Source organism: Canis aureus, chromosome 1 (genome assembly GCF_053574225.1).
Source record: "Canis aureus isolate CA01 chromosome 1, VMU_Caureus_v.1.0, whole genome shotgun sequence".
NCBI lineage: Eukaryota > Metazoa > Chordata > Mammalia > Carnivora > Canidae > Canis > Canis aureus.
This window is the reverse complement of record NC_135611.1, coordinates 6,595,725-6,607,241: the sequence shown is the minus strand read 5'-3', so window position 1 is coordinate 6,607,241 and position 11,517 is coordinate 6,595,725. Positions and strand designations below refer to the sequence as shown.

The window sequence follows — 11,517 nt, the reverse complement described above, 5'->3', positions numbered from 1 at the left end:
TTGAATTGTGCCACTGCCAAAGAAAGTTTGTCATTGTGAGGTCACAGGAAGGCAATGTATATTAAAAAAGAGAGAGAGAGAGAGACCAATTTCAGGCATGTAAAAACATATCCTTTTAATATTCTTTGGGAACTACTGCTTTCACAATACTCAATTTATACTATATTATGCAACATAAATAAAATATATTTCTTTGTAGCTCAAATCTATGGTACTATAATTATTTACTTTTATTTCTCATGAGAACATGAATGATCATACCTACATTTCTAACTCTCAGGAGAAGTGTCTAGTACAGATCCTATAAATAAATGTCTATTTAATGTATGAACAGATGACTGAAAGACAAAGTGGTCAAATAAATATTTTCTGAAACACAAAAATGAGACAGTTTTACATGGGCATAATTAAATCACTTTATTGCTGAACTTTGTTATACATATATGAAATGTACATATATAATTATACATGTATATTCTAATGCTTTATATATTTGCCATAAATATTTTGTTATTGTTGCTGGTCGAAAGTCACACTAATAAGCACTCTTGATTTTTACCAAAAGCCTGATAAGCAGTATAGGAAAATTGTCATGATGCTAGGCAAAATCCATATGTACAGCATTACTTGCATTTGTTAATTAAAGTTTTGTATTTTGATTTAAGTTAAGATTCATTTCAGAAGCAATCTGTCAGATTATTCAAGTTGGAAGACAGTACAAACAGTCACTTTATTCTGAGATGCTTTAAAAGAATGTGGGTGGGAGAGAAGAGAGATTCTTCTTCAAGAACAAAATTGAAAAGTTGAGTTTCCTGTTGCCAGTAACTATATTCTTACATAAGTTTCTCTATGTCTTTGCTATGAAGAAGGGTACAGGAAAGGACGGAAAGGATGACAGTTACCTAGAAGATCTCTAGAGTTAAAAAGGAAAAACAAGACCACTCCTTTATTTATACCAAATACTGTAGGTTGGGAGAATATAGTAGATACAGAAGCCAGTCGAACCCTAACCCTTGGAGGTGGGAAACAAATACCCAGCTTTCAGTATCAAAACCAGTTGCTGATGAGTAACTTAGGCGTGTTCTTGTTAAAAATGCCAAAAGAAGGTGGATTTCAGGAGGCCAACAGGTACTGGGCAAAGCAGTGAAACTAAGTGTTGATCCTAGCATGAAGACATTTCAGACAAAGTAGAAGAGGGGGGTGCGCGGTGCTGCTCTAAATCTGGAGCTGTCTTTGGAGTTTTTTTACATGTTATTATGCAATTTGCATGACAACTTTACAAGGTAGATACCTTAGTTCAATTTTTTTACATATCCTGGCACTAAGATGCACAGAGGGCGGGTAACTATGAAACTTATAAAGGTCACAGATATATTCACTGGAAAGCTTGAATTCAGTGTGTTTGATGCCAAAGTACTTTTTTTTAATTTCCATAATTTTAATTAAACATTTTGAATAAGGAATTCTGGACCTTGAAAGTCATACTTAGAGTGGGGTGTTACCTTCTGAAACATACTTTACAGGAGAAATTTTATAGAGAAGTGAGGCGGATTGCATTACTGTTGCCAATGATTTGCTCCCCTTTTCTTTGTCAGACATTTTGCACTCTTCCCCACAGATCTGGGTCTGACCATTGTTACAGGTTTGGCCAGTGGAATGCAGCGAATATGAAATAAACCAAGACCAAGCAGAAATTTCAGAAATATCACTTGAATGTCTTCCAAAGATCTTGTTTTTTCCTCCCCAATGAGAATCACATGTCCTCAGTGTAAGCTTCTCCTCCAGACCAGCTCTGGAATGAGAAATATGGGGAGCAGAGCTGCAGAAGCCACTGCCTCTGACATTGTAAGGAGAGTGAGATATAAATGTTGGTTTGTATGGTTCACGGATCATATCTTACTACTGCCAAAATGACTATTATAGAAGAAAAATGTCTTGGTGCTGGAAGCTACAAGGTCCCTTGATGTGAAGAAAGAAAGCAAGAGAGAGGAAGGAAGGAAGGAAGGAAGGAAGGAAGGAAGGAAGGAAGGAGGAAGGAAGGGAGGGAGGGAGGAAGGAAGGAAAAAAGAAAAGAAAGTATTTAAAAATATTTTATCTAAGTCATTTATGTTTTCATTCACCAAATATACATTGATAACCTGCTATGTTCCTGGAATTATATTGAGTATTGTAGATAGGGAGGTAATTGAAACAAACAACACAGAGCTGCTGCTCTCCATGGAGTTTCCCATCTAGAGGGATGACTGTTTCCTTCACTAATTGTTGGCCCTTTGGTGTAATGCTTATCTCATTGGGGAGGTGGGTTGAAGAACACAAGTGAGCACCACCCAACAGGGATATAGGAACATAGGTACTGAGAACTGACTGCAGACCAGTGACAGATGGTGTTTCAGCTGAAATGAAGGTCAAACAACAAGGGACAGTGGATATTTAGAAGCTGTAAAATCCAGTAATCAAGACAGAAGTCTCACAAGAACACAAGAATACAAGAATGTATTTTTTTCTGACACAATTCTTTTATTAAGTTTATACATTAAAACTTGGCATGATGTTGTTGAACACATGTAAAGGCAAACACCGCCAAGTAAGTCTCCTCTTGGACATTTGTGCAACATCACCATTTATGATGATTCCAAGAGGTTCAACATTTCAAGTGAGAGAGGCAGAAGCCAGGTGTCTTTGTCGTCACCGTAAATGACATTCTGAATTGGGAATCGTCTCGATACATTCTCTGTGATGCTGTGGGGAAGGTTCATGACACATTCACCATACTATAGACCTAGCTCTTTTTCATGCTATTTTGGAAATACTATACTCAATAAATCATGTTTTGCATTCAAAAATCAGTATTCACTTGCGTCTAACAAAATGTTGTCTATAGTCTGGTTTAGTCACAGATAGACAGCATGGTGTATCACTGTTTTGATTGGATTATTAAGAGTCAAATAATATATCTGTGTACACAAACAATGCATTTAATATTAATTCTATTCAATAATAAATTGGCAGCAGTATTATGGATAAAGATTCTTTTATCTCTCAGAGACATAGACAGAATAAGTAACATCTGTAACTGAGAGAAGGCTGTTAATCTTTATTTAGTGGGTACTGATAAATGGGGCTGAATCTCATAACGAACATTTAATAGCAGGTTTTGTTTCCAAAAGGCTTCCTCTGCATTAATCTTTATGACAGCATCAGTGACAGTGCCATCATTTTGTTTTAGGTTTGTATATCCTGCACACATGAAGCTGCTCTTTTTCCCCACCAAATATAGTTTAATGTGCTGTCCCTTGGTATGTAGTAAGACCTTATATTTATGATCTATGATTTAAAAATCCAGGCTTTTAAAAACATTTGCTTACCTGAACATGTCATTTTCATATGCTTGTGCTACGTTACCTATCACAAAAAATATATGTAATTTCTTATAAACTCAGTGGGCTCAAACTCTGTACAGACTCAACAAATGGTAGCCATATTGATAATAAAAAGTAAAGTACATTTTCTAGAGTACAGATTTTTAAAAATATAGTCAGTATATAATATACCAATATCATTATTAACACATTAAATCCTTAGTCTCATTTCTAGACATTGAGAAGAAAACTGTTCCTATTTTTGCTTGAATAATGTCAGAATCCTCTTGCCTATGGGTGTGCAATCCACTTGACATCAAAGCCAACACATGCCATTCCTGTTTCTTGTCCTCCTACTGGCACTACTCCACCAGTCAAAGCAGTTAGGGTAAATATTCACTGTATCATTTCCACAGGCTTATTTGCCCATGTTAATTCTCTGATGCCTTCTATCATACCCCCCACCCACCCCCACCCACAGTCAATTTGGTAGAATGAAGTGAATTTATTGCAATATACATAATTTTTAAAATTTCAAGTGTGTTCCACCCAGTGGCCAAGAATCACTGCACCTTTACTGGCAATGACACAACTTAGATAAGACCACAGGACAAATCTTCCACCTGTATCCATCAGGGTTCAGTCAGGAAAATAGAATTTCCATAGAAATTATAAGAATGAGGAATTTAGTGTGGGAGTTGGGGATCCCACCAATGTGAGAGGAGATGACTAGTGAAAGCCTGGAAGAGCAGCCACTGCACCGCAGGAACTGGAGAGAAGCCAAAGCTCATGGGGATTGTTGGAGCCTCTACATCTTGTCACCATGATGGAGAACTGGGAGCTCACAGATGTGGCTGAGAAACTGCTACATCTGCCCACTGCGGCCTCCTAAGAAGAATGACTTCCACTCCATCTTCCCCTCCAAATCCTTTATGAGTTCCTCTCATTGACAAACTCCAACTCAGAGCTAGAGAGGGAAGGGATACTTTCAAACCTAGTTTGCAATCCTAGTAGACAGTGTTGGTGGTGCTTCATTAACAACAGACAATCCAACATAATTCCTATAAAGAGAAACCAAATAAATAACTACTGATGCGGAGAAAAATAGTTTTCATAGAGATAAGGATGCATATATATTGGTTTTTGTTTTGTTTTGCTTTTACCCTCCAAATGGTTTTAAATTCTTTCTTTGGCATTGGTCATTGAACATCACTAAGCATCAATCCTCTCAAAAGAAAAAACACTGGGCCAGTTATACTCCCCCCAAAAAATCTGGTTCCAAAGGTTGAATTTGGAAAGTGCATATCAAGCATTAGCCCATATCTGGGGCTCAGTATATGAAGTCAGTACTTTGGTAGCAAATGAGTGTGTCAGCAGGAAGCTTACATGAGAATCTGGGAGCCCCTCCATTCATTGGCTGTTAACTGGATAAATTGGTTGACTTCTTTTAAGATTCAGTTTACTTACCTGTAAAATGAACAATGTAATAATATCTTCCTTCAGAATGACAGGATACAATTAAACAAAACCATGTGTGTCCAAGAATCTTCTTTAGTTAACCTTATCTTACTCGTAGCAACTTGTCATGTTCATGATGAATGCTTATTCTAAGTCATGAGAAAGCTAAGTGTCTATTGTTGAAAACCAGACCCTCTTAACAGATGTGTGTGTTGCTTGCCTTTGCTGTGACTGAGCTCCAACTTCTGGAGCAGGTATTCTAACCTGCCCAGCACCGTCAGGTAAAGAGTGCTCCATGGAAAGCAATGGCATAGAGTCCGGTTCTAAATAGGGTTTTGTTGTGATTGCATTGCTGTTTTATAATAAGCACAATTTCCAAAATGTTTTCTTGGATAGTTCTTAGATATATCCTTTCAGAACTTGACAAGAAGATTGAGCTGTCTATTTACAAAGAATTGCACCAAAAGTGTAATGGTATCTGAAAAAAATACAAGCATATCAATTCCATTATACTTGGTAAACCTTGAGAATACAAATCTCTAATCTTTTCTTCCCAAGTCCACCAGGAATAGTTGAAAGATTCCCTTGATTAAATAGTAAGAATAACAGAAAAAAAATGAAATGGTATACTCCAAATAATCCACAGCTGTTTCAAGCCTTGCTGTGCCTTGTATACCTTCTTTTTAAAAAATCTTGCTTCTTATATATTTTTCTGCTCTTCACATTTATTCATGTTCTATACTCCCTTCACAAACTCACCCAAATTTGAATCATAATTCTATACGGATAATTTCTCTAGTGTAAATCACTTTAATATACACCTCTCCACTTGTTCATATGGATTGTCTCAGAGTGTTGGCATTCAATTTGCCCCATGATAATTTCTTTTATTATGGAAAATTTTTCATTCAATCAAAAAGTATTTATTGTGCATCTAGGATATTTCAGGAAGGTGCTATATTCTGGGGATACAAAAACGAAAAGGATTTTCCTTCCTCAACAAGCTAGTACACTAGTAGGAAAGAAAGATATCAAAATATACAACTTAGTTATTGTATAACAAAATTAATTCGGTAAACCCCTGCTTCCGGAGGACAGAGTTAGATCATACAGTATTTATCTTATCTCTACATCAAGCCATTGAATAATGAATGACATATGAAAAGAAAATTACTTTGAAGGCAATTCGACAAAGAGGTAATAATTCCAGGAATTTTACAAGGTACAAATGAAGGATAGGATTTGTCAGTGATAAGCACTTGTGCAAGATTCGACTGGAGGAGATAAGAGGGAGGCCATTATTCTCCAAAGGCACTTGCAGCCAGATGCATGTTTGATACTCACATATGTGCAGGCGTGTTCTTCACAACTACCCTCCCCACTTGCCTTCTGTAGCCTCACACATAGTTTTGTGGCATTTTTCAGAGAATCTTAAGAATTGTAGAATCTTCCAGGCATCATCAAGCTAAGAGCTTTAATGTAGCTTCTCTGACCTTTACTCTTCAGGTTTCCCAAAGGTTATTTAAGCCCTTAATCTCTACATATGTTTTAATCCCTTGAATACATACAGTGGCTTTGGTTTTCCTGACTGCACTGACAGACATGCCACACTTGATTCATCTCTCAGCTGCACCATTGCATTTCCTTCCCCCTTACTCCTTTCCAGACTATTTTCAACACAGCAGACAGAGCAGAGCTGGAAAAGCAGAGCCATGTTGTGCCACTGCTCTGCCAAAGCCCTCCAGTGGCTTCCCATTTTAAAACAAATACAGAACAAAATCCGTATTTTCCAGCATTACTTGACCTTTACCTGATCTTACTCCAAGGCTACTCCCTTCATCGCTTCCTGCCATCTCTCTCCTGCTCTGTCCCCACACATGTCTTCTCAACCACACCCAGCACACTCCTGCCAGAAAACTCTTCCCTCAGATATTGACAAGTCTCACTACTTTACTCCATTAAGATTGTGGTCAGACATCACATTCTCAGAGACGCTGCCCAGGTCTTTTCCACACGAAATGCCAATTTGGTATCTCAACACTCTTGTTCCCTAACAGCCTTATTAATTTCATTTTTGTCAAGGCACATTCACAACATGCCATATCATTTTTATTGTTTTCACATTTTTGTTATTTTATGTTTCCTTCACCTAGATTATGTGACACAAAAGGAGTATTTTTTCCGTTTTGTGACTAAAACAGCTCTGTGCACCTAGTATGGATTCAATAAATATTTATTGAACAAGCTGCTGTTGCTTGTGATGTGTTTATTGAATAAGTTAACAGTGCTCATGATAACCACTTACACAAGCCAAAGGAGCATACAGCTTTGGCACTGAAATTCTTGGAATTCTCAAAGAATTTAACTGTAGGAAACTCCTTGAGGAAGCAAAAAAGTCAGATTTCAAATCAGACTTACAAGAATCACATATTTCATACAGAATCAAAATTCACCAGTAATTCAAAGAATTCAGGTAATTATGAGCTAAATGGAATGCATATGGAAACATGGCTGTACAAACCGAACTCACTAGGCCCTTGACAGCATAGCATGGTAGGCGAACCCCAACACAGTTTACATACAGGGACTCTCTCTCTAAGTGGTGTCTGCAGAGCATCACTTACACAAAGATACTTTAGTTATGAAACATTGTCATTTATTACCGATAGAGTCACATGCTGACTCTTGACAGTTTTTGGCAGATCTTGAACCATACATAAATCCATAAATTCTAAATGCATGTACCGTAAGCAACCAAAGAAGACCACGCCATCTTTATCATTTCATAGATAAAGATTCTCCATTATTTTTCTCCAGGATCCCTACGGGAATGCCTAAAGCATGCCTTCAAGGAGAAATGACTATATTATTTATAACCCCTGAGCCTTGTCTTTTCTGTCTCTGTACTTGCGAGGTTAGGAAGAGTGGATTTAAAACAGTGACTAAGGGCAGCCCCAGTGGCACAGCGGTTTAGCGCCGCCTGCAGCCAGGGGTGTGATCCTGGAGACCCAGGATCCAGTCTCATATCAGGCTCCCTGCATGGAGCCTGCTTCTCCCTCTGTGTCTCTGCCTCTCTCTCTCTCTCTTTGAATAAATAAATAAATAAATCTTAAAAAATAGTAAAATAAAACAGTGACTAATTCATTAAAATTAATAGATGGGAAATCAATAAGAAACAATTTGATTCATGGTTAAGACTATAGATTCCGTGGGCACCTGGGTGGCTCAGTCGGTTAAGCATCCACCTTCAGCTCAGGTCATGATCCCAGGGTCCTGGGATCAAGTCTCATGTCAGTCTCCCTACTCAGCAGGGGGTCTGCTTCACCTTCTGGCTCTGCTCCCTGCCCCCTGCTTGTATTTTTTTCTCTCTCTCTCAAATAAGTAAAATCTTAAAAAAAAAAAAAAAAAAAAAAAAAGACTATGGATTCTATATCCAGACTTCCAAAGTTTAAATCCCGACCTTATTAGTTACAGAATCTTAGGAATGATATTTAACTTCTTTGGACCTTATTTTTCTCATCTGTAAAACAAAGCTAATAATAACAATCTTGTAAGGCTGTTGTGAGGATTACCTGTGTAAATACCTGTAAAATACTTCAAACTGTAATACTTTAAACTTTTTAAACCTGTTTTGCTGGTTCTCATTCCATTGAGATAAACCTGTTCTTTCTGTGCCTTCAGAAATGGCTACATTTGCTAGATTTATGAGGGAAAACATGTGAGTGTTCTGGGCAAAGTCTGGGTTGAAGTAGTGTCAAGAATACTTTTTGTATGAAATGAGTTTATCATAACTAGCTATGGTTTCATCTGATTAAGCCAGAAAAATGGATCTTTTCCCCCTGTATAATCACAAACTGCAGAAAATCACAATTTAAATAGACCACAGACTGAGTCAAAATTAGTTCACCTATGAGCCACATTTCGTTGTCTCCTTGTTCCCTTGACATAAAAGTTTGATGGTGGTTGACTTAGATGAAAATTCTTACCACGAGGTGATTAGATTTGAAGCCTTTCCTTGTGAAAAATCGAACTTATAACATTTAACATTTAAAGCTCTGTGGCTGGTTAGTTAGAATTTAAGTTATTAGCCCCTACAAAATGCTCTGAAATTTCTCACAGACCAGAGCAGGACCTCTAGGCTCTCCTGAAGGCATCTATAGGCCAAAACTGCCCAACCATTTTGACAAAAACTTTATTCCTGAAGAATAAAGTAAAATTTAAAGATCCACAAAAATTGATTATGGTGCACATAAATGAATTAAGAATTTGCCTGGAGCTGGCTAGGTCAGAAATATGAATTAGAAAGAGGATCCATGATGATTTTCATTTCAATGTCATGTCACTACAAATATAAACCTCTTCCCCCTTATAAGTCCCAACAAGATTTGAGAAATGCCCAACCCATGAAAGGGAACACTTGTTCATTATAAATATATGCATTATAGTCACGTAAATTTTAACAGTTCATTCTCTAGAACTAATATTTCAGAAATAATTTTGTCAGTGTATGAAATTTAACTAGGCAAAGTGTCACAAGGTAAGCAAAAGAATCTCAGGTAAGAATTTTAAAACGCTCTTAGCAAGGACAAGAATGTCAGTTAAAATCCATCATAATCCTCTAGCCAGAAAAACAGAAAACATATCAGATACATTGAGAGGGACTGTGATACAGGGAATCTATTGTGTAGGGTTGAAAGGCCATGAAAACAAAGAAGGAATAAGGAGGTAACACAAGGATCCTAAGTGATGTGAAGGCTGACCAGGCCTCAGACTCAAAAACCAATAGGAGACTGAGGTTTTCAGAATCTAGAATCTAGAAGGTATCCTGAGGAGGCAGGGCTCAGCAGTGCGGTCTGAAGAGGGCATGCTTTTGCTGGTGCAGATACCTCTGAGGGATGCTAGGGGGCGTGGTCTCCAAGTGCCTCAAGGAGATGGAGGCTGCTGTTGAATCCAAGCAATGATGCTTGGATGACACTGATGGAAACAGGAAGCAAAAAGCAAGTAAGTCCCTGAGGTCTTCAGCCGACTCCATCCTTCTCTACTGCCCTCTTAGGAGATCTGGCGGGGACCCTCTGGCAAAGGAAAGGACCAAAGTGCAAAGTCCCAGGCCTGGTGATTCAGAGCCATCAATTGGAAGGTGAGATAGTTTATCTCAGCCACAGGCCCCGTCCTGAAATAAATAGTACTTATTTACAAGAGACTAAAGGATAAGCATCTGGTCAGAAAAGACTTACATACTTTATAAAAATGATAGATAAGTGTTGGTTATAGAAAGGGAGTAGAGAGCATTTTCTCCCAACTGCATTAACAATTTATAAAATACTTTATTAGCAATTAATGACTTAATCATTTTTAACATATAAAGACTGTCTTTTCAGAAAGTTGGACAAGTTTATTGTAAGAAAACGTGTTCATGGGTTACATCTGAACAATGCTGATCTACTTGGAAAAGCTGCGTTTTAAAGAGTGATATTTTTTAAAAGACACTTCCATTCACAGAGTTGGCATATGTGAGAAATTAAAAATCATGAATGGCCCATGGTTCCCAAGTATACTGAATCGATATGTACTTCAAGCAATCCTATTTAAATGTTATTCTAAGTTTTTGTACCTTAAGACTTACCTTTGTTGTTGTTGTTGTTTGTATTTTGTCTCTGCTTGTTTGGAAAACACAACCTGCTAATTAATAATTTTTTAAAAAGCTGGCATGCCAGCAATACCAGTTATAAAATAGCATTTCTTCAGGCATACTTGAGAATATGACTTAGTTCTATAACTTCTAGAAGGAAGGGCTACATAAATAGAGGCCAGGGTGGCAAGTTGGGACAGTGCTTCTGTGACAAAGAAATTTAATTATTTCTTAAATGAAATTGTTCTACTCATTTGCTCATTTAACCGACCCACACTGACTGTGCACTTAACAATATTTTTGAAAGATACCCAGATTGGTCTTATATTTTCTTATATTCTATGGTCTTATATTCTAAAAATCAGAAATTTTCAATTTCATATTATTAATACTAGATCTGTATTGGCTTCTCTTCCAGCATCCTCCTCACTGAGGTCAGATGGTTATAGGCAGTGTCTGACTCTTGTCACCTAACTAATCACTCCATTCCTGCCATTTGGTCCCATCCTTCATAATCCCTCACTCACTGATATCAGTTGATTAGCACCTCTGAAAGGTGAGATCTTTTCCTGAGTTTTCTAAACCTTTGCTAATCACAAATATGGAGCACTCCTGTTTAGTTAGCAGTGACTGATTCACAGATTTATGAAAGTGCTTTAGACTAGAGACATTTTTCCAATTTAGAGTACAAATTACGGTAAAACACAGTGGAAAATCTTCAGCCCCCAGGTTGGTTATCACTGATTTCGTGTCATTGTTGGATACCATTATCTCCAAATCTTTCAGCAACTTTTTCATTAGTGCTAGGCTCTCCCTTTCACAGATAAAGCCTTCAAAGCTCAGAGGGTTCAAACAGCTTTTTTATTTTTTTAAGAGCACATAAGTAGTATGAAGTGAACCTGAAGTTTGAATTTGAATTCTTCCTGTTGAGCGCACCTGGGTGGTGCCAGGTGCAGATGTTTAAGCATCTGCCTTCGGCTCAGGTCATGACCCCAGGGTCCTGGGATTGAGTGCCACATCGGACTCCCCGCAGAGCCTGCTTCTCCCTCTCCCTCTGCAGCAACCCCTGCT

At 37.7% G+C, this 11,517-nt stretch overlaps 1 protein-coding gene across 4 annotated transcripts in view; it reads right to left on the bottom strand.

The window, feature by feature from the left end:
• Window positions 1–2,494: 2,494 nt before the first annotated feature.
• The window catches only part of NETO1 (neuropilin and tolloid like 1), a 128,334-nt gene continuing 119,311 nt past the window's right edge, over window positions 2,495–11,517 (bottom strand). Inside the window, exons 11-12 of one of the 4 annotated variants that reach the window (XR_013370873.1) lie at window positions 4,827–5,295; window positions 2,495–4,420 (exon numbers count right to left, since the gene is read on the bottom strand). The gene's annotated coding sequence lies outside the window, so the exon portion shown is untranslated. Of the gene's footprint in view, window positions 4,421–4,826; window positions 5,296–7,034; window positions 9,792–9,841; window positions 9,988–11,517 lie in introns of those variants that run through there. The other 3 variants (XM_077882468.1, XM_077882335.1, XM_077882414.1) reach the window with 3 other exon arrangements.